This window comes from Monomorium pharaonis, chromosome 6, assembly GCF_013373865.1.
Source record: "Monomorium pharaonis isolate MP-MQ-018 chromosome 6, ASM1337386v2, whole genome shotgun sequence".
Classification (NCBI taxonomy): Eukaryota; Metazoa; Arthropoda; class Insecta; order Hymenoptera; family Formicidae; genus Monomorium; species Monomorium pharaonis.
The window spans coordinates 684,870-708,816 of record NC_050472.1 but is presented as its reverse complement, the minus strand read 5'-3'; the positions used below and the strand labels follow the sequence as shown (position 1 = coordinate 708,816).

Here is a 23,947-nt window from a genome sequence, read left to right as displayed (position 1 = left end):
GTTTCTTTCTCTTTTAATGACGGAGAAATGGGGAGCACTTCTCCGGCATTAAAAAGAGAGAAACTCATCTCATGCTCGGTCTACAATGTCAGCAGGAGTAATAGAGTAAGGAGTAAAAAGTAACAATTAACCAATTAAAAACCGGGAGTAAACGAAATGGGCAAATCTCATTTCATATTTCTTATTTCTTACTCCTACTCCATTACTCTTGCTGACATTGTAGACCAGCATTATATTTTTTGTCTTTCTTTTCGTATGCATCAACCCTTATACAGTGGATGCTCGGTCTATACTTACTGTCTATGTTGCAAAAGTCTATGCGGCGGACCTTACTGCATCTGTATAGGGCTACGTTCCGTGTCAAACGCATGATGCGCATAAGCCCTCGTCTACAATAAAGATTTAAGCTTTAAGCCGCAAGAAATTAACCATCACAATCGAGTATTCTTATAAAAATCTACTGTGATTGCCAGTTTCTTACGGCTTAAAGCTTAAATCCTTCATTGTAGACTAGGGGCTCGATTCTTGAATTCATTCGCAAGAGAAACGTATTCGCAAATTCTGTTCTTACAGAAAAGTTGAAAATTTATTGGCTATCGTATGGCTTTCAACCAATAAACTTGCAACTTTTCTGTTAGAGCGGATATTTGCGCATACGTTTTCTTGCGAATAAATTCAAGAATCAAGCCCTAGGGCTAATGCATTGTTCATCCTTGTTTAACGTTTGACGAACAACAAGGATGAACGATGCATCATGCGTATTATGCGTGAAACGGAACGCACCCTAGTAGTGCAGCGAAAATGAACAAACATTATATATATATATATAATTTTTGGAACACGCAAGATGGAAAACATAACCTGGTAGTTCAGAAACACGTATTAATGTAATGCTTTTATAATTAATAAGCTTTTTAGAAATTGTTATACGTGTCTTATTTTTGTATAGGCATTAAACAGCAATTTACAAATAATACAAAGATTTCGTTCGATACAACCAACGGCGAGTACAAAGAAATTAAAATACGTAATATATCAATTAAATTAATAGATATTATAAATGATTATAAGAGGCAAGGAATTAAAACTGTTGTAGTAAAAAACAAAGAAAATCTGTAAAAAAAAGGAAGTATTGAGGGGAACAATCAAAATGTAGGAAATTATTATAAAATTACTTTCATAATTGAGCATTTTATACATTCAAGATTATATTTTTAATTATATATTTAATTACAGTATCCAGAAGAAATAATGGATAAGAAAGATTCTTTAAATTATAATTATATACTGAAAAGTACTGTCAGTATTGGTACTGAAAAAACATTGATACTGAAGTAGCAACAATTTTTCAGTAGCGAAAATACAGAATACAATAATAAAACTAACACATCAAGCAGCGATATAAGTAACATTATAGATTCAAGCTTATATAATCTCTTTGACAAAATCTGAAACTGAAATATGCAAATTTCTTAGTACTAATCAATCAACAAGTTGCAACATAAATAATAAATCAAGGGACATAAACTTAAATAAAAAATTATATACATAATATTATTGAAAATAAAATCTTACCAATACTAAATATAAACAAAAAAGCTGTTATTAAGAAAAACTACATTAGAGAAAAAGGATGCATATAGAAACACAATTGAAGATAATTCTTCTGGTCTTAATGCATAATAATTAAAGGTAAGTTTAAAATGTCCTATCCTTTACAATTAAATAATGTAACAATTATAAATATTTTAATAATTTTTTTAATTTCTAGATCAAATTAAAATGATTTTTAAAATAATGAAATGAGGAATTATTTGATTCCAAATGGATGTTGTATGTCCTCCGATTGCGAAGATAATATAATAAATGATATTTCTTTAAATAAAACTAGCAAAATGAATATACTATCAAAGCAGACATTTGAAATTGAAACAGAATATTGTAATATTCAGAAAGGTGGTATACTGCCAAAAAGTCAACGAAACAATTGTATATTCTCAACAAGATGAAGATGAAGATTTTACACAGTTTACTGTCACACAACATGAAAATTTAATGACTAAAAACATGCAAAACAAAAACATTTTACATTCCGTTGCCAAAAACATACATGATAAGAAAATTACAACACATTTGAATAATGATTGCAATAATAATTTAAAAAAGAGAAGTTACTGAATATGTTAAATATAATAAACCAAGGTACATTATTTTAAAAACAAATTTTTTTAGAAAATTAATAAAAAAGAAAATAAAAAAAAATATTGCGAGAAAAAATGTAACTATTTGAAAAACAACGTATTACATTCAAATTTATCAAGATATATTAAGTATTACAATAAAAACAAATTTTGAAAAGTAAAAACTTCAAATATAATTAGTAATGCAATTAGTAATATTATTTATATGTAAAGTTAATTTATATTCACTAAGAAAATTAAAGTGCTAGGAATAATTTTTTGTTTTTAATACAAATTTTTGTTTTATTTTAGATGGTAGCAATGACGATAGTTTATGACCAAATGTAACACAAGATATTACTAGTGAATATATACCAATAAAACTAAAAGTTTAGAAACTAATAAACAGGAGTAACAACAAACTCAGAAAATAGTATTAATAAAGTAATGTATCTGAAAGAAATAAATATGATCAACTAAATTTAATATTCCTGGAAATAGTGGCTGTGATAAATCTGAATTAATTACTAAATTATCACGTGGTCTTCAAGGCAACAAAAAAATTTTTGTTTATTTTCTCACACTCTGCAAAATAAAATAGCGCGTTATTTGGAAACCAAACATTGTAATGAAGATCTAGTTGAAGATTTTATGCATTTACCAGGAGGATGTGCTGAACGTTTGCGTAAAATGGCAAGTAAAATTAAAGAAGTAAATTTTATTTTTATATGCAATCATGATCGAATAATAACAGTTAGAAAACTTACAAAAAAAGAAAAACAATAAAGTATAAATTTGATAACTGCGTCTATTGTAATGGATTTTATGCGCGAAATAATTTAAGACATTATTTCCAGCAGTGTAATAAAATTAAAAAATCAATTTTTTGTGAATCTTACAAAAAACTCGGCAAAGTATTGTCAAATATTACCCAGAGGCAAGTAGAAGAATAAGAGTAAAAATATTGCATATCTTGCAAGAAGATGAAGTAATCAAAACTATTAGATACAATCGTACAATCATTCTGTATAGAAATAGTATTTGTAAAACGCAAATTCATCAACATCCAATACTATGCAAGATTATTTGTTTTTTAGGTCGTTTAGTATTAGCTTTTAGAAATTGATACTCTGATATTAACACTTTAGCAGCTGCATATACTCCAGAATTTTACAGAACTTTAATTAAGGCAATTAATGATATTGAAGAATTAGATTAAAACTATAACAAATATATATATACACATTCGACTAATGCTTCTATTCTTGTTTAAAAAAGATTAGTAGAATCTTAGATGTTACATATATGATAGATAAAAATTTAATAAAGCGGAAAGATGTTGATGATTTTACGAAAAATATAGATGTAGAAGTTTTAGCGGAATTATAAATAAAGTAGCAACAAAAACTCATATAAAAGTTAAACGACAAAAAAAGATGATATTACCTCAACACGTACATTAAATTTCTTAGTGATTATTTAAAAAAAATGGAAGAATATAGTAAAATATTAACAAAAGAATTTTCATATGCAATGTGGAAACCATTAGCAGAGATAACACTCATCGCCATTCAAGTTTTTAATCATTGTCGAGCTGGAGGAACAGAAAGAATTTTAATTAAAGACTTTAAAAACCATGAGTGTGATTATGGGACAGGTTCTATAAAAATTGTATACAAGATTCATTTGATAAGACCTATGACTATATTAGATTTACTATTCGCGGTAAATTACATAGAACTCTTCCAGTACTGTTAGATGCACATATATTAAAAAGTATTCAACTTTTGCTATAATTTCAAAAAAATGCTAATGTGCCATCAGATAATCTTTTTTGTTTGGATTACCCAATAATTAAAATGAAAATAAACATGCTTATAAACAAATGCGAGGTTTTGCAAGCCTATGTGGAGTAAAAAAATAGCTCCGCACTTTGTCTAACTACTTTGCGCAAACATGTGCAACAGAATGAGTGGATATAAACTTGTTGGATAATCAAATGTCGAGAGTAGCAAACTTCATGGATCATCATAATATCATACCTACAAAACATATCTACAAAAAAATCTATAGCAACCTGTTGCTAAAGTCGACATACTAGAAATGTCAAAAATTTAGAAAAAAATCAAGGCGTGGATATAACAGTTTCTAATGATGGAGTTGACATAACTATCAACAGTAAAGACGATAATTTTTTCTTCAATCAAGGTTAATAATTATATTAAGTTTAATTCATTTTAATTAAGGTAATTTTATTATGTAGGATCAAACTTTGCGGGGGTCCAAGGGAAACTTATTTAAATTGTACATTTACATTTGTTCTTTTTTTGTACAGTACGGACCTACAAAAATGTAATAACACTAGCTACAGAAAAAATGTTCGATATACGTAAAATTCTCTAAATCTTTCACCATTTCACTCTTATATGCAACCTTAAGAGGATTCTTCCCAAAATCTAAAGAAAGAAAATATTCTTATAAAGAAATCCATTGCTCGTTGCTTCTTTGTGCTACACGTAAAGTGCTACTCTGCTTCAAGTTAACATATTTTTTTTATAAAACTTATTCCTCTTAATACGAGAAGAAAACAATTAGTAGAATATGTCATAAATTTGTGATAAATGCTTACCTTATTAAAAAAGGAATGTTTGCCATAAAATATTTAGTTTAGTATATGAGATTATGGAAAAAATAATTTTATACTAAAAATATGTTTTTGGCATTAATCGTCAGATCAGTGTTAGCGTATACTGCATTACTATAACAATCGAATTATAATACTCTAAGAATAATAATTTATAGATTTACCATTGAGATTAATTTTTTGCATCAAAGTAATCTATAATTTTATATTTTAATATTTATTTTTAAATTGTTCAAAGAATATACAGAAGATTTTATTAAAAATTTTAGGTATATGATTTGAAAAACTTAAAGAGATTTGGAAGAACCTGCAATAATATTAAATTAAATTAAATTTTTCTTATAAGAGGTGTAATCAGTAACTGATTTTTAATTACAAATAAATAAATACTACTTGTATTGAAGTTTATTGTTCCAAGACTTGTTATTAATAGAGCTACAACCTTAAATGTTGTGTTTTTACCTTTAATGTTATTATTATGAAAAATTTAGGGTTGGAAAAGTTACTTTGCAAAAGTAACTAGTTACAATTACAGTTTTATCATTAAAAAAGTTACTAATTACAGTTACAAGTTATCGATTTTGCAAAATAATTTGTTACAGTTACTAAAAAGATAACGAGTCGTTACTTCTTAGTTATTTTTTTTTAAATAGTTATACATTATTTAAATATAAGAACAGAAAAATTAAGTATGTAAATAAGCGATAGTATATTATATGCGTCAAGGTTTTATTTGATATTATTTTATTAATGACTATATTTAAATTTTAGCCTGTAAAATATATCAAAGGTAAACACGATGGACAGATAAAGAAATAACAGATGTGCAAAAATGTAATTTTTTAAATATCTGCGTAAAGGAAAACTGCCACCTTTATCAGAAATAAGTGACATACAATGTCTTAAGCCATAAGAAACCTGATTTAATGACATAGTTACATTATCAGTTAAGAAAAAACAAAACTTGCGATTGAAACATACATATGCATTCATGATTTATTTAATTTTAATTCTATAAGACAGCGGATTTTAAAGTCATATCTCATTAAATTTCTTTTCCTTTTTTAGTTTTCAAGAATGTTTAAGGTATATGTTATTTATAATTAAAGATATGTTTGTCTTTCTTTTGCATGTTAGGCATCGAAATTGTTTTGCAAATGTATTGTGTCCTTTATATTTTTCCAATTATTTGTTTAAATATTATATTTAAATTTTGTCCTTATGTGAAAATATAGTTTTTGATATTACATTATATACTCAAAAAATATATTAAATATTGTAAATATATATGTAATAGCGTTTTCTACTGGAGAAAAAACTGGTGCAGCACCAGCACTGCAGTAAATTTTGATGAAAAACTTCACTAGCGTAATAATAGTGCAGGTTTAATGTGGTTCAGTGGAACACATCAGTAGACAGATTTAAAATTAAACAATTTCATTGTTATAAAGTTTACTAAAATAATGTAATAACATATAATGTAATACACCTTAAAGCACAAACATAACATCTATTTTAATTTGCACTGGCACCTTCCACCGTCTCGAAAGACGGTGGAACAAACGTTGCACTCAGTGTAATTTTTTGCACTAATTTTGTCAGTAGAACATTAAACACTGAAAATATGTGAACTGATTTTCACAGTGGAACAATAAAATTGCACTCAGTGCGCACCAGTGTTGCACTAGTTTTTCCAATAGAAAACGTTATAAGAAAAAAGAATTCATAAAGAATGAAACGTTCGTTTTTATATATTACTTTCACTCATATTTTTATAAATATATAAAAATTTAATAGAGCATTTTATTATGTTTAAACATCTGTGTAAAATTTGAGCACTATTTTCTTATTGCTTTACAAGTTTTTTAAATTTACATTTATTTTTATGTAAAATAATTAATATTGCATATATCATAATTAATAGTTTTTATGTACAAATTTAATGAAAAAGAAGCATTATAAATTAAATGTAATGTCTTACGCATATAGTAATAAAACTCTAATAAATAATTGTAAAAAAGTTAAATCCATTTTAAAAGTTATTTATCAAAAACTGCAGCACAGAATATGATATTCATGCTTTCGTTGCATACATCATTATTAGTTAATTTTTTCTTTACTTATCATTGTATTTGGTTTCTTTGTAGGACTAAAATTGTGGCCAAAGTTATTTGCCATTGTTAAAAAAAATAAACCTAAAAAACAGTTTACATTTTTCAAATTTTAATGACTTTTGACTGTTAATGTATAGCTAAAACATTCTTAACATAATCCCGATAAGCCCAATTAGGTTACATACTCTAATATATTTACAATTAAATCATTAAGGGGATACTAAAGTGCCATCAAACTTTGTGGATAAGTGTCATTCATGCACATCATTAACAAGATTTTACACGTATTTCTTTTATAGATTTGGAAATCCTTTTCCAGAATTAAAGTATACGTACTCATATCAGTTTATGAATTGCACTTCATACCGAGAATAAAAATTTTTTTAAATTGCTTTTTTTATAATCTTGTATCCGAATTTATAATTATAAAAAGCTGAAGAAGTTAATATTTTTTAAGCTTTTAATTTATTTCCACTTGCACGATATTGTTTTTTCATTCTATCCCTAGCCCGCACACATTTCATTTTGTACATATATATTATACAATTATTGTATTAAGCAAATATCCTCGCAAAATGACAGCTCTACGTATCAAAAATTAGTAGATATTTTTAATTCTATTTTATTTTTTAAATTAAGTCGACATTTACGGTGTTTATTTTTGTGCACACTTTAATTCTGTAAAAGAATTTTTCTATTCTATAAAAAAGTCAATTAAGAATCACTTCATTAAAAAAAATTTCACATTTTTTTTTTTAATTTACACATGTCCTGGAACATGCCATACAATTTATATGCAATTCCGTATGTATGGCATGTTCCCCAGGACGCGGATAGATTTAAAAAAAAACAATATATTCCTATTTACACTAAAAGTTTTTATTTTTCATAAACAATATGTTTAAAAAACCTACATGTTTAAAAAAACTTGCATAGTAGGCAATGTATATTATCAACTGTTTTACGTTTATTAACTTATGATTTTATTATTAGTTTTATTATAGAGTTTTTTTAATGTATTGTTTATGAAAAGATACGAATACATATTGCAGATAGAAACATATTACTAATTTTTAAATCTACACATGTCCTGAAACATGTCATACATAGGGAAATATAAATTGTATGGCATGTTCCAGGACGTGGGCGAATTAAAAAAATATAATATATTTCTATTTGCAATAAAAATTCTTGTTTTTCATGAACAGTATGTTAAAAAAAAACCTCTATAACTTAATCTCTATAAATTAAAAATTAAACAAATTTAAGAAATATAGAACGACTGAGAAATAGTTCAACTAGCTAATATTTCAGTGTAGGTAGCAGTATTTCAGTCAGCACTATATTAGAAGCTCATTATAGTTAAACGTAATGAATTTTCTATAAATTAACGCATATTGATAAGTCTTCTACAATAAAACGCTATGAGTTTAATTATTGCCTACATCATATCTAGCGTACTTGTAAGCAACGCATATGGTCAACTGCTTTACACTTATTAACTAATAATTTTATTGTTAATTTAATTATAAATAGAGTTTTTAATTGTATTGTTTATAAAAAGATACAGATACTAGCTTTTAATATAGTGCTAAATGAAATACTGCTACCTGCATTGAGATATTAACAAGTTGAAATATTTTTCAGTCGTTCTATATTTCTTAACATTATTTAGTTGTTAATTTATAGAGATTAAGTTATAAAGGTTTTTTTAACATATTGTTTATAAAAAATAAGAAATTTTATTACAAATAGAAGTATATTGTTTTTTTTTTAATCCACCTGCGTCCTGGAACATGCCATACCATTTATATGCATTTTTATTTATGGTATGTCAGAACATAACCTCTTAAATTTAGAAAAATAATCATATACAAAATAATCATATACAAAATTAATTATAAACTTTGTTGTATTGGTAAAGTTAAAATAGTTAAAAATTGGCTATTCTCTATTTACAAATATAGAAAAAGAAGTTTTGGCTTATTTTTATGTACAGTAACAACTTTATTTATTTTAAATGCGGCAATTATTAATGTCAATTTCTCATATTTGTAAAAACATTAAAATATGTTATAGATAAATTAATTTTTAAAGTATACAAGTTTTGCAGATAATGTTCTATATACACAATACTTCTGTTATTTTGTTGCCGAAAAGTTATTTATAAATAGTTCACTAACCTATTCAGTCCCACGGCGAAACAAGTTGTGATATCGAAAAAGTATTAACGCAGTCCCTAGCAAAGATTCTTGCAACAAAAATTTAATAGCAAAAAATTCTTTTTTACAGTATGTTATAAACAAAGTAATAAATAATCTTCTTAGACTAAAATAAAATATGCCAATTAATTCTATACGAAAGACCACTATGAAAATGTGTATATGTCCATGTAAATACCCCCATTAATGAACATAGAAATTCATAAATTTTTTTTATAATAAATGGAACATTTGCATGGACATATTATATGTTTTCTTCGTTGTTTCTCATGTAGAATCAATTGGCGTGGTTAATTTATTTTAGAATGATTATTAGCAGTATTTTAGTTAGCACTATATTAAAAGCTTTGTTATAGTCAAATGTAATGAATTTTCTACAACTTATCACATATTGATGAATCTTCTACAATATAACGCTATGAATTGTATTATTGTTACCTACACATCATGATATTATCTAGCGTACTCGTAGGCAACGCATATTATCAACTTTACATTTACTGCTTTACATTTATTAACTTATTATTTTATTGTTAGTTTTGTTATAAATAGAATCGTTTCAATGTATTTTTTATGAAAAGGTACGAACACTTATTGCAAATAAGACCATATTACATTTTTTTTTAATCTACACATGTCCTGGAACATGCCATACAATTTATATGCATTTCCGTATGTATGGCATGTTCCAGGACGCGGACAGATTAAAAAAAAACAATATATTTCTATTTGCATTAAGTTATTTTTCATAAACAATATGTTTAAAAAACCTTTATGACTTAACTTCTATAAATTAACAATTTAAAAAAATTAAGAAATATAGAACGACTGAAAAATATTTCAATTAGTTAACATCTCAATGCAGATAGTAGTATTTTAGTTAGCACTATAGCACTGATGAATTAAATGTATTATTTAAATATTACGATTATATAATTTAATATTTATGTGTAACTGTCATCAGTTTATAATTATTATCAAAACTTAATTAAATGAATAAATATTAATTTGATATTTATTTTTTTAACCGATTCTTGTTCTTAAATGTACCATTAGATAGGAAAAAGAGAATGTCCCGGAATCTGCCATTCCGAACTATGTCCTGGAAACTACCAGTGTCCCGGAATCTACCAATCTATAAAATGTCCTGGAAACTACCAGTGTCCCGGAATCTACCAATCTATAAAATGTCCTGGAAACTACCAAATTAATTTTTTTTCTAATAACCAATAGGAATACACTTGTTTTACTCAAGGGGGGGGTAAATTACGATAAGAAAGATATTAAAAAAATATTTTTAAGCATTTTAATTTTTGGTCCCGGAAACTGCCTCTGGACGTACATATATATATATATATATATATATATATATAAAATGTGTTTTTGTGCGTAGAACATGAATCTGGCAGAAAAAAGTGTCGCTCTGCCCCGCGAGACGAGATATTAATCGTTGAAGTTCACAATTTGATAGATTATGAAACTTGTCATACCGATGAAATGTTGCGACTGAACATGGTCCCGTGGTCCCGTGGCCATATATTTTGACATATATTGATTCTCTCTCAGTCAAAATATGTCAAAATATATGGCCACGGGACCATGTTGGGAGCGTCCCAGATGCGCAGAGTAATAAACGAACACAGCAGGCTGAATGAAACGGACAAAGACCAAATGCGCACAGACCAAATGCGCACAGACCAAATGCGCACGGACCAGATGCACACGGACCAAATGCGCACGGACTAAACGGACGTAGTAACCTACAAACTTACCACATGAGTTGCGACTTTTCGGGCACCTCTACCGACGGGGTGGGTGCGGGAGGGGGGGGGAAGCCTCCCTTGCACCCCGTGTGTGTGTGCGTGCGTGCGTGTATGTGTGTGTGTGTGTGCGTGCGCGCGCGCGCGTGTGTGTGTGTGTGTGTGCAAAGCATTCTCTGCACCACATAGGTTTGCGACTGTGCGCATTTGGTCCGTGTGCATCTGGTCCGTGCGCATTTGGTTTGTGTCCGTTTTACTCAGCCTGCTGTGTCCGTTTGTTACTGTGCGCATCTGGGACTTACTCACCATGTTCAGTCGCAACATTTCGTCGGTATGATAGGTTTCATAATCTATCAAATTGTGAACTTTAACGATTAATATCTCGTCTCGCGGGGCAGAGCGACACTTTTCTGCCAGATTCGTGTTCTACGTACAAAAACACATTATATATATATATATATATATATATATAATGTAAGTACTTAAATATAGTTAAAAGCATTAAAATTAACTAATAAAACTCGACGCGTGTGTTAGATGAGTTGTATAAATTTTTGAACATTTAACATCGTTTTTCTCAAAAACTATTATTTTTATGGCAAAAATAAATACGACGTAAAATGTGTATTTCGATGAGATCTACAACTTTTGTTTGAAGTATTTTTAGAAATTCCCATTATTTACGAAAATAAATGGTAAAAACCATTTTTATGGTTTTTTCATGGTTTTCGCCATGAAAATCAAATTTGCGCCAATATTTACTATAATATTGGTAATCAGCGCCCCAAAATACGTAAAAATACGTAGTTTCAAAAAATCGGAGGTAAGTCGTTTTCGGAACTTTATTTTTTTTCTGTTTCAGTCATTTATTTTTTATATTGTTTTAGAAAAATTATTCAGCACTAAGATTCGCTACAGATCGATATAGATAATCTTATTTTTATCTTTATGTTTAACATTTTATTGATTGAATATTAAATTATTATTATATATATTATAACTTTCAATTTTATTTTTACATACTTACAGTTTTTATTAACCCTAATCTTACACGCTATCAAATAATTCGATATTCTACACAAGAAGTAATCCCAACATTAGTTTCTCTGCTCATGTCTGGCACAACAAGTGGCACAGGGGCTCAAGTAAAAAAAAACCAAATAACCATTTTGTTGCGCTCTTTTTACTGTATATGATTTGAAGTTAATAATAGTAAATATGAGAAAAAATTCGCCTATAAAGTACTACCTTCATTACTAAAATAATTTTTTTCAAATCGAGAATAAATATTCTTCACTATTATACCACTCTTAGATAACTAAATACAACAATTTGAAATTTATGTTGTATCACTAGCACACATTTACCACACTTACGTGCTGTACTGCTTCGATTATTGTGAACTTTTTTAATCCTATCTATCAATTATTTCACTTAAGGGAGTTCCTCTGCTCAGGCCCGGCACAACAAGTGGCACAGGGGTTCAAGTAAAGAAAAATATTCAAATGATTATTTTGTAGCCTTCTTTTTTTGCTGTATATGGTCTAAAGTTAATAATGGTGAATATAAGAAAAAATCGGCTATAAAGTACTACCTTCATTACTGAAATAATTTTTTTAAAAATTGAGAATAAACATTTTTCACAATTATACCATTCTTAGATAACTAAATACAACAATTTGAAATTCATGTTATATCACTAGCACACATTTACCACACTTAAGTACTGTATTACTTCGATTATTGTAAACTTTTTTTATCTTATCAATTATTTCACTCAAACGAGCAAGTGCATCGTTTCAAAAATTTAACAGTACTTTTCTGGACAGCTAATATGTATTATTGTAAAGTTTCACTAACATCTGTTCATTATTTCTATGTTTAATATGACAATAAAAACTGAAAAATCCTGAAAATTTATTGATTCCCATATGAGCCCATGTTAATAAAATATTTAATATCTAAATAACTAGCTAGTTCAGCTTTCTGAAATTTTTACAGTAAATTTATATCACTAATTTGAACTTCTCTACAAAGTTTCATGAAAATCTGTTCATTTTGATTTAGCAGCGGAACTCCCTTAAACGAGCAAGTACATTGTTTCAAAAATTTAACAGTATTTTTCTGGCTAAGCTGTATCGTTGTAAAGTTTCACTAACATCTGTTCATTATTTCTACGTTTAATATGGCGATAAAAACAAAAAAAAATCAATTCCCATAAGAGTCCATATAAATAAAATATTTAATATCTAAATAACTAGCAGTTCAGTTTTCTGGAATTTTGATAATCAATTTATACCACTAATTTGAACTTCTCTACAAAGTTTATCTCTACAAACTAAATTTATTATTGTAGATCTATTTAATAACCTACAACTTTTATTTGAAACTTTTTGAATTCTGTTTTTAGTTTACGAGGCGCAAGCCAAAATTGTTTTTTTCTTATTTTAACCCGTAATTTTTGCAATAAGTCTCAGCTTTTTGCGAGTGGCAAATGTACCTACTTAATCCACGCATATTAATTGTGCTTGACGCATTTCAAACTTGTTATCAATTTTTTTCCAAAAAAGTAATTCTACTAGACTATGATAGCTACTCTTACAACACGAAGTAAGCGCAGCAAAAGAACAAATCGGTATCGCGGAAAAAAGGCAACAATAAACTTCGATACATTCGATATATGCAAGTATCGATGTTACATGCATTTTTTAAAAAAGGATACGGAGGGGAAAAGCAAAATCAAAAAGTGATTTTTCTCGAAAATGGGTTAACCAATTTTGATGAAAAAAAATGTTATGAACATCGATAAGACTATTTTTTTTTATTTTGACAAATATATGGATTAAAAAATTCTGGAATTTTTATAAAAAATTTTTCAAGGTTATGTTTTAGAGATACACCTCCATTTTTTTCAAAAAACCTCAAAGTGATTACTTTAACATATTTTTTTCTTAAAATTTTCATGGAAGTACTTCATGGCAAGAAATGATAGAAATCGGCATCTCGCCTTCACAGCACACTTACTCCAGCCGCATACATCGAATGTACTAGCCTAGTTTTTGTGTCGGATTTTTACATTCTATACAAAGTTAATGAAAGTGTAGATTTTATTTTTATTTGTATTTTATATTTATCTTATGCGCTTATTTTTTATCGAAATAATTATTAAATTTGTGTCTCTTCACTTTTGACAAAATAGGTATTTTTTAAATGAATTTCCTTGCCTCTCGGTAAAGATGGATACTTGAAGATGAAGAAAAATTTTTACTCACGAAAATTCACTAGGTAGTTAAATCTATTCACAGTGTGCTGAAACAAAAATATTGCTTTTTGGATCATAAAATTGACAACAAGTCAATACCGAAAATTAGAATTTATTTCAGAATCGCGTCGTTTCTCAACACTTTTGGAAAAATGTTTTATTCTGATGTGGATACTTTTTGATGACAGTCTACAAAGAATGTACAAAGAATTGCGCATGTGTACAAGTGCAAAGGCCACTTTTTGCACTTGTATGCATGCACGAACGAGAAAAGTATGACCTAAAGCATGTTAACCTTTTTCCTCTGAACCTTAATCCTACTCCCGCAATGCTCAGTCTAGATATACTATGTCTATGGTGTCAACTTGTAAAAAGAGACGCTGAGCAAGTAAAAAAGAGCATTCTCACTCCCCTTACCGAATGTTCAGCTCCCTCACCTGTTAGAGTACCTTATACCATATATTCTTTCGTACAATGCTCAGTTTAGATATATTTTGTCTATGGTTGACACCGTCGGCATCAACGAACGTAACCAAAGATATCCGAACTTTGAAAGTTGCGTTATAGCTTATGCATAATAATTTTTCAAAGATTGCAAATTGTTTAGTTTTTGATATATTAATTATTTAATTGTTTAATTTTTTTGTCTACTTTTATAAAGTTAATGATTCGAAGTAATTCGCATTTCATACTTTAATTCGAGACTTGGCGGATATGAAGTATATCTAGTTTCAGGAATCGTCAAGTATGTGGCGGAAACAGCCGACGGTGTCAACTGGTAAAAAAAGATAACGCTACACTCCCTCAAGGTTTGTTAATGAACGACGGGAGAGGAAGGAAGGTCTTGCCACTCATATTTAGTCTTTTGGCCCCAAAATGGCCGGGGCCAATACGATGTATCAATTCCACCTTCCCCTTACTACTACTCACTCACTCTTCTCGTACAACAAACACTACACATATGACTCCATACACTTTATGACTCCAAAATGGCACTCATGCGATGACCTTCCTTTCTCTCCCGTCGTTCATCTACAGACCTTGCACGCCCCTTACCGCAAATTTCACAACCCCTCTGCTTTGTGCGGTGTCCATATATTCTTTTGTCCATGGAGACACTAAAATCATATATGTAATAAGACTATTGCTAGTTGAGCTGAAAAGAAAGTGAAAACATTACGAAGCTACTTGGTGTACCTTGACAGTTTTGCGCACGCGCAAGTCGCTCCCGCTACCGCGCACCCCGCGGATTCCTACTACTATGTGCCACGCTTGCGCACAACGATGTAGGTACACGATTTTTATTGTATCTCTCTTTAATTTTACCCACTCCTTCTATGAGATAAGCCCAACGCTAGTAATATATGAGTATTATATATATGACCGAAATATATTCCAACCAGTGCTGCCAGAAATGAAACTTTGATACCAATCATATAGCAATAAAGACCAAAAGTCAATACAGGCCGATTTTAAATGTCCTCAAGTGCCCTCATGATATGGCGTGGACATGTACTATGTAGCCAATGTTCATGTTAAGGCCAAGAATAACGCATATGTATATAATTTTGGTTGCATTGCCCGTGCTACGAAACGTGCACGAATGTCCGTGCGATAACACAAAATTATACAAAATAATTTCGAGATTCAATGATCGAATTTTTTTTTGCACGCTGTTGTAATTTACACACACCAAAAGCAGTACACACACAGTAATAACTACAGATATGACCCATATTACGACGTGTGCTAATACAACTCAGTGAACTAAAAATGACTGATCATGCGAAGACTACTTAACGCCATCTCTCTATCGACGGACCTTGGTTCGGTCTCCTGATTCTAGTCTTCATAACAGGCCTGCTCATCTCAAGAGAGGGGGTGTAGACGCACGTAGAAAAGGATAAGATATACGTTGAAAAAGGCAAACGATTTAAGTGAGTACCAAATGCTCACAGTGTAAAACGGACACCAATCAAATTCTATAAATTTATCTTAATTTTTACAAAAGCAGTTATCTGATTGGTGGTGTCTGTTTTACACTGTGCGCATCTGGGACGCTCCTGACGATATAAGGTGCGCCTGTGTGTGAGAGAGAAGGATATACACCTTATATTGTCCGCTTTTTTCAACGTAAGCTCTACCACAATTTCCGAAATTCTAGACAATCCTCGGTCTAGATATACTGTATTTATGCTTCATAGCATGAACATTAAAATTAAAACAACAAAACCACGCATTGACACATAAGTAGACTGACTATTTTTTATTGATTTTATAACAAAGTGTATGTTTTCACACGAGTTATTTATGAAATATTAACTTATTTTTTGTTTAAACAATTATTCTTACGGTATTTATTATTATTTAACCAACAAAAGTAAAAAATGATGCAACAAGTATGAAGTTTCCGCTCCAGCTCGGAAGCTAACTATAGTGACACGAGGGAGGGAGGAAACAGAATTTTTACTATTCAACCCAATAATATTGATAAAAAAGTTCTAGCACTAAAAACAAAAAAGGCAATCAAAAACATATCGGTCTTGTAAAAATTAACAGTAAATATTATTGTATTGAGTATATCTGTAATCGACAGCCCGCAACTACACATTTTATTGAATCAATTACTTTTTTGTGTAAGTGTGATATATGACAAAAATTTGAATATCTTTATTTATATATACATAAAAGCACTATGTAAATATATATTTCAATTTTTAACATAGCGCTTGTATAAAAGTAGAATGGACCAAGCTGAATAGAAAAGTTCTCTACAATTTTACCATTTTCGCAATAGTTAACGAATTATTAGTATAAAATTATATTATTGATGAAAAATAATTGTTACACAACTTGTGTATGTGTGTGTGTGTGTAGTAAGTAAAAAACATTAAAATAAGCAGTCATTGCCATAACTGTATATCTATATATATGTATACATATATATAATTTACTTAAAATATAGATATTAAGGAGTTACACCAACTTAGACGGTCGAAAAACAGGCCTAACTTTGATATTTTACTCCTCCTAAACGGGTAGTGGGAATAAAATAAAATTTTGTGTGATTATTGACTTATGTTTCGAGAGTATAAAAAATTTTTTTTATTAAACAATGGCGACGGAAAGCAGAAATATGGCCGCCGACACACATTGAGGTTTGGAAAAACGCATTTTGCGGTGACCACTCCCGTCTAAACGATCTATCTGAAACAAAAAAACAAAATGGTGTTTTTAAGCTAACAGTAGTGATTTGTCGGTGACGATCGCCGATTGTCGATTTTATCGTTTGTTACAAAATGGCGATGAGTTGAAGTTAAAATAAAAAAAAAAAAAAAAAACGAAAAATTTTCGTTCTTTTCATTTTTTTTAATTTTTAATGAAGATCGATAAAAAAAAAAGATTGTCACCGACAAAAGAATGTTTCTGAGAGTATTGTGTAAAAATTTGAAAACGATCTATCGATTAGTTTTTGAGATCTGGTGGTCACCGACTTTAAAAACCATGTTTCGAGAAAAACACGTTTAAAGTTTCAAGTTTAGTTCTACTATTGTTAACAGCCGAATTTTGCACTTTACCTCTAGTCGACAATTCCGGGGCCATATGAGATTCTTTCCACATCAATAGCAGCAGCGCTCTGTAAAGACTTCTGTTGACGGCGAGCAATCCTTTCTTCGCGCGTCGCCTTCTGCGCTCGTAATTCGGCCACATCGATGCGCGCTCGGTCTTGATTTTCGCAATATGCAGCACAATTCTTTTATTATCATTAATAAATATGCAGCAGCACCTTCATTAAATGTGTATGCAGCAATATTGGCAGCAATTTGCACAACGTGTGCTGCACTTTTGGCGCTATGCGCCAAATCAGATTGTTCAAACTTTCGTTAACGTTTTGCGTAAATCCACCGATGCATTTCTCCAGTAAATTATCACTAGAAAGTTGTTTTTAAATATTGAACGAATGGCTTTAATCACATCATCGTCCAGTGGCGATTTATGTTGATATTGCTCCAATTCGAGCACTCGAACGCTCGAACGCTCGATTCCATTTTACTCAACTCTCTGTAATTCCAGCATTTTTGCAGATATCAACATAAAACTTTCAGGATATATTCTCGAAACTTGAAGCTTCAAGAAAATGCAATAAAAAAAAAATCGATTTTTTTTCCCGCTACGTTGGTGTTAACCCCTTAACACATTTCTCTCTTCAATTACAATTAACTTTGCAGAATCTGTGATACATCATTAATAAAAAAAATTTCTCTATTTTAAAAGATTAAAGAATTATATCATTGATGAAAAATAATTGTTACACAACTTGAATGTATATGTGTGTAAAATGTTTCAACAGTGAAAAAACGTTTTCATTTTTTCATTTAGTAATACAACATTTTATTAATGTCTTTTCAATGCTTTACGCTATAATGATAGCTATACCTTTTAATTTAGTATGCTAATTTTCCTTTCTTTTTTATTTGAATAGCTTGTTAATTCTAATTGAAGGTTTATTTATTTGGAACACAATTCTTCCATTGTATTATTTTTATTGTGAGTGTGCAATATAAATCGCATAGAATAGTCCAAAAGTTATATTTATTACTATAGTTTAGTATATGATGTATAACAAATTTCAATTAACAGGTGGAAAACTCTGCTTTTTCTCTCCTTGCATCGAACAAGTTCAACGTACTTACGCAAAACTGATTCGCAAAGGATTTATAGAATTACATACATACGAATGCTTGCAAAAAGAAATAAACGTCCAAAATAGATCTTTGCCAATATTAGATTTGGAATGCTTGAAGTATAAGGTTGGTATAGTTTTTAATATATTTTTTGAAAATAAAATAACAGTGATGATGGAGACATAAGAGTTGTGTCTCTGTGCCAAAGATTCAGATTCAAATTTGTTCAGAACAATATCAAATTTTAATTACCATCTCTCGGAAGACAAATCACCGAGAGTTTTTGCCAAGAACTTTTGCCAAGGAATTATAAAGTGTCACAATAAACAATCTATCACATTATTACAATGATATTTTAAAAGGTAACGTTTTCAAATGTAGAGTTGTTATAATGTTATTATGAAATATAGTATTATGAAATGTAAGGGATCAGGTTCGTTCCGATAAAGATTAGAGCCCAGATAGTATTGAACATGTTATGAGTGACACACTCATACCGATAAGAAAGGTGTCAGTAACACCGATGACGTAAGTCGGTCAGCTGCAGCAGTCAGCATCGAGCGCATTGCGCGAGGTTCCGCGCAATCCACTCGACAATTAGCGCAATGCTCCTTAGACAGCTGTCTAAGCAAGGTTTTGGAATACTGACTTATTTTTGCGCCCTCACGCAATCCTCCCTTTCTCTCGATTCGACTACCGAATTTACAAATATATAAACCGCCAAAAAAAGTGAGGGACGGGTCAATCCGAAGTCGACAAACCGAGATAGCCAGACTCTGCTTTGCGGGGTCGTGGACAGTGCACTCATAGACGCGACACTGTCGCGATCTAACCGCACACTGTAAAAACAGACTTTATAATAAAAGTGCTCAACACAAAGAGTGGTGTATAGTGACTAAATACCCTCCTCGCGAGATCTCTGGCAGCGATCCCTAACGTACTCCCAATGAAGGGTACAATGGCTTATATTTGCCTTGAATATATAGAACAGATTAGAACGAATTAGAACAAGGAGATCCGATTTTTCAGAGAGCGTCACTACTTTTCGCTGTTCGCACGCACACCTCCTCCTACCCAATCCTGCGCACGTGCGATCTCACAATCCTGCGTTGTCTACCGAACTAGCGTCATCTAACGTTCGTTCCGCGGTCTACATTCCGCATCAATCTCTATCGCTCATCTTAAACTCGACCATCTGACATGCATCTGTCCTCAGATGCCTGTTTGGCTGGCGATGTTCCATTCCAGAGCTTCATGTGATCGCTTGCCGTAGACGTTATACGTGGTCCTTCGACTTCTTCTACTTTTTCAACAATGTAGCTTTCATTGCGAAGTGCCTTCTTGATGCGGTATGGGCTTAGATATTTGGCGGTGAACTTTAGTCCTGGACCGCTTTGAATGCACTTGATAGCAACTAGATCACCTTCTTGATATTGTGAAGGAGCTCTGCGTTTTTTTATTATAAGTTTGCCTGTTTTCCTCTTGTATTTTGGCAATGGATTGTCTGGCGTGGTCAAGAGGACTTTCTTCGCGCTCTTGATATAATGCTGCGCTTTCTTCTTCTAAAATATCTTTAATCGTGGGATCTTCTTTTAATTTCATCCGAGTACTGAACAGTAGATAAAATGGTGATATTCCGGTGCTTCTGCTGGGTACGTTGTTCAAGTATCTTTGTACTTTATCCACATGTTTGTGCCATTCGACTGGATTTGGAGCTGTCAGCTTTGTCAATAGAGGTATTAATGTACGGTTAATTCTCTCTATCTGGCCATTTCCTCTAGGTATACCCGTGGCGATGGTTGTGCGGTTTATTGTTTCGTCCTCGCAGTACTCTTTAAAATCACGTGAGGTAAATGCGCTACCTCGGTCCGAGATAATGCGTCGTGGGTTCCCGAAAATGGCGCTCTGCTTACTCAGTTTGTTTATCACTTCGGCGGCGTTAGTCATTTTTACGGGACACAACCAGATGAATTTTGTAAATCCATCAATGACAGCAAAAATATAATTGTATTTTTTCTTTGTGGTGGGTAAGGGCCGAGATGGTCTATGTGATAAGTTCCGAATGGGATGCCTTCCTTGTTGATAGGATGTAGCCATCCTTCTAGTTTTCCGGATTTCCTTTCAACTAGAGTGCAATCAACGCAGTTTTGTACATATTTCTCTATTTTTGGACGTATTCCTTTAAACCAGTAATCCGTTCTTAACAACTTCTGTTTTTTTGGTAGCGAAATAGCCTCTCTCGTGGATATGTTGAATGATACTATTTTGCATCATTTCAGGTACGACTATCAAGGCTTCGTTGTTAACGACCTTGTGTAATAGCCCGTTTTTTATGCAGTAGTCTTTCGCTTTTCCAGTTTGACTTGTTTAGAGATTTCTTGCACTTCTTCATTATCCAGTTGGTTTTTTTGCAACTTAGCTGTGATTGTTTCTTGATATTCCGTTAGTAGCATTGTCGAAGGTAAGAAGTTTCTGCTGAGAGTGTCGACGTGTCGCATAGATGTGCCTGGACGATGTTCGATGGTGTATGCGAAATCCTGGAGGAAAAGGGTCCACCTTGCAATCTTCGCGCAGCAGTCAGTTTTCTTAAGAGTTAACGCGAACACTTGACAATCTGTAATTATTTTGAACGAAATACCGATCAAGTAAATTCTAAATTTTTTTATCGCTTTTACAACTGCTAAGACTTCTAACTCGTAACTATGTAATCTTGCTTCCGCCGCCGAACATTTAACGCTCGTGAAATAAACTGGATGGAAGCAGCGGTCTTCGCTGTCGCGTTGCATAGAGAATAGCTCCGAAACCTTGACTCGACGCGTCGGTGTGTACTTCGGTATCTGCGTTAGGTGAGTATATGCGCAATACTGGTTTATTACAAAGAATTGTTTTCAATTGATTGAACGCGTTAGTTTTCTTGTCGCCAGAACAAAAACGTATGTCTTTCTTAATTAGATTATAGTTAAGAGGTGAGCAATCGTCGCGTATCCGGCTACAAATTTTCGGAAGTAACCCGTAAGGCCTAAAAAGCTTTGTAATGTTTTTACATCAACTGGTTTTAGGAATTCTTTTATCGCTCTTATCTTTTCTTCGCTGGGTGCTACATTACCGTTTTCTATAACGTAACCCAAGAAATTGACTTTTGTTCGTAATAATTGACACTTTCTCCAATTTATTATTAACCCATATTTGCTTGCTACCGATAAAACTTCCTTTAGACGTGATATACCTTCGCAAAAGTCAACAGAGGGGACGATTAAGTCGTTCATATAAACCGATATAATTCTTTTCGCGACTAACTCATTGAATACGGCGTTTATATAACGTTGGAAATACGCGGGCGAAATGCTCAGACAGAATGGCATTCGTAGAAATTCATAGTGCCCGTTGGGCGCATCTGATCCCGTGTGGTGTGTGTGTGTGTGTGTGTGTGTGTGTGTGTGTGTGTGTGTGTTACAGCAGAGATAAGCAAAATCTAAACGATCTAATACTCATTAATGAATAATAACATTGTAATATTAATTAACATCCCCCCTTCACACACACACACACACACACGCGCGCACGCGCGCACACACACACACACACACAGTCACGAACATTTATACATGCAGATATGTGTATATATACATATGCGAGCAAGTTGACAAGTGCAAACGCACGCATTAAACCTCAAAATAGCAATTTTCAGTCTTCAGTGCCTTCCCCCGCGGATGGCACTCACTTGGACACGTTTCAAACGGACACGGTGCTTTTGGACACGATATCTTGTGCACGGTTCAAATGGCTACGGTGCATTTGAACATAAAATAAATTTTATTGAAAATGTACACCAGTTATATGCACACGTAAAATTGGGCCACCAGGTATTTGCACACGAAAAAATGCTTACCGTTCGCTTGGACACGTAAAAGTTGCACACCATTCATTTGCACACCGCTCATTTTCCCACAGTTTATTTGCTCAACGTTCGTTTGGACACGAAAAGAAGCGCACCACTTATTTGCGCACCATTCACTTGCCCACTACTCATTTGCACACGAAGAAATGCACCGATCATTTGCACACGGAAAAATGCGCATCGATCATTTGCACATAGAAAAATGCACACCGCTTGTTTGCCCACCATATTGTATTGAAAATCTGCAAACACATGTGAACTACGAGCATTTCGTTTTGCGTAGAAAGTCGTAAACCCATGTGGTGCAGAGAATGCTACGCGCGCGCGCGGGGAGGTGCAAGGAGGGTCTTTGGCCCCTTGCCTGCACCCACCTGGTCAAAGTCGCTAACCCATGTACTACATTGCAAACAAAGTAAAGTTCACATGTGTTTGAAGATTTCCAATACAATTTACATAGGTTAGCGACTTGGATGGGGTGAGTGCGAGAGAAGGGGCCGAAAGCCCCCTTGCACCACACGCGCGCGCGAAGCATTCTCTGCACCACATGAGTTTGCGACGTTCCACGCAAAACGAGATGCTCGTAAAAATACGTATATAGACATTTAAAATTCACATTTTTTTCTAGCAGAGCGACGCTTTTTTCTGGCAGATGTTTCTAAGGTTAGATAATCTGTCATATGATATATTAATGTTTTTCACTAGAAGACTGTGGTATTCAATCGTGCAATGTGCGTGTCCAATCGTGCCGTGTCCAATTGTTACGTGTCCAAAAGGAGATTATCCTCCTCAAACTTCTTCTTTCCAATTCCCACAACTGTTCCATTACCGCCGCTGCCCACCTTATCCTATCCTTAATCTGTGCCACTTGCTTTCCGTTCCTTTGAAACATATCCTAAGTATCTCTAAATATTCCTTTACTTCTATTATCTTTTCTTTCCATCTCCACACCTCTTTACTAAACCCTCCCTTGCTTTCCTAAATCTCATGATTTTCGTTTTCTGAGTATTCATTTCTAACTCTTTCTTCTCCTAATACTCAAATTTCGTCATCTCCTCTCCCTTTGCCATCAACGCCAGATCGTCTACGTATTCCAGTGTATAAACCCTTTTATCCTCTACTTTTTCCCGCGTCACCCCTCCCATTACCTCTATATCCGCCATTGATATATTAAACAACAGAGGA

At 31.9% G+C, this 23,947-nt stretch overlaps 3 long non-coding RNA genes and 1 pseudogene across 3 annotated transcripts; 3 read left to right on the top strand and 1 right to left on the bottom strand.

The window, feature by feature from the left end:
• The first annotated feature begins 1,012 nt into the window (after positions 1 to 1,012).
• LOC118646009 lies at positions 1,013 to 2,555 on the top strand. The gene is made up of 4 exons (XR_004963639.1): positions 1,013 to 1,152; positions 1,237 to 1,692; positions 1,772 to 2,202; positions 2,493 to 2,555. It is a non-coding gene; the product is annotated as an uncharacterized LOC118646009 (long non-coding RNA).
• Positions 2,556 to 3,642: 1,087 nt separating this feature from the next.
• LOC118646011 lies at positions 3,643 to 6,591 on the top strand. Its single transcript, XR_004963641.1, has 2 exons — positions 3,643 to 4,388; positions 5,596 to 6,591. It is a non-coding gene; the product is annotated as an uncharacterized LOC118646011 (long non-coding RNA).
• Positions 6,592 to 12,870: 6,279 nt separating this feature from the next.
• On the top strand, positions 12,871 to 18,933 carry LOC118646010. Its single transcript, XR_004963640.1, has 2 exons — positions 12,871 to 16,119; positions 18,824 to 18,933. It is a non-coding gene; the product is annotated as an uncharacterized LOC118646010 (long non-coding RNA).
• Positions 16,435 to 20,988, bottom strand: LOC118646008 (annotated as a pseudogene).
• Positions 20,989 to 23,947: the final 2,959 nt, after the last annotated feature.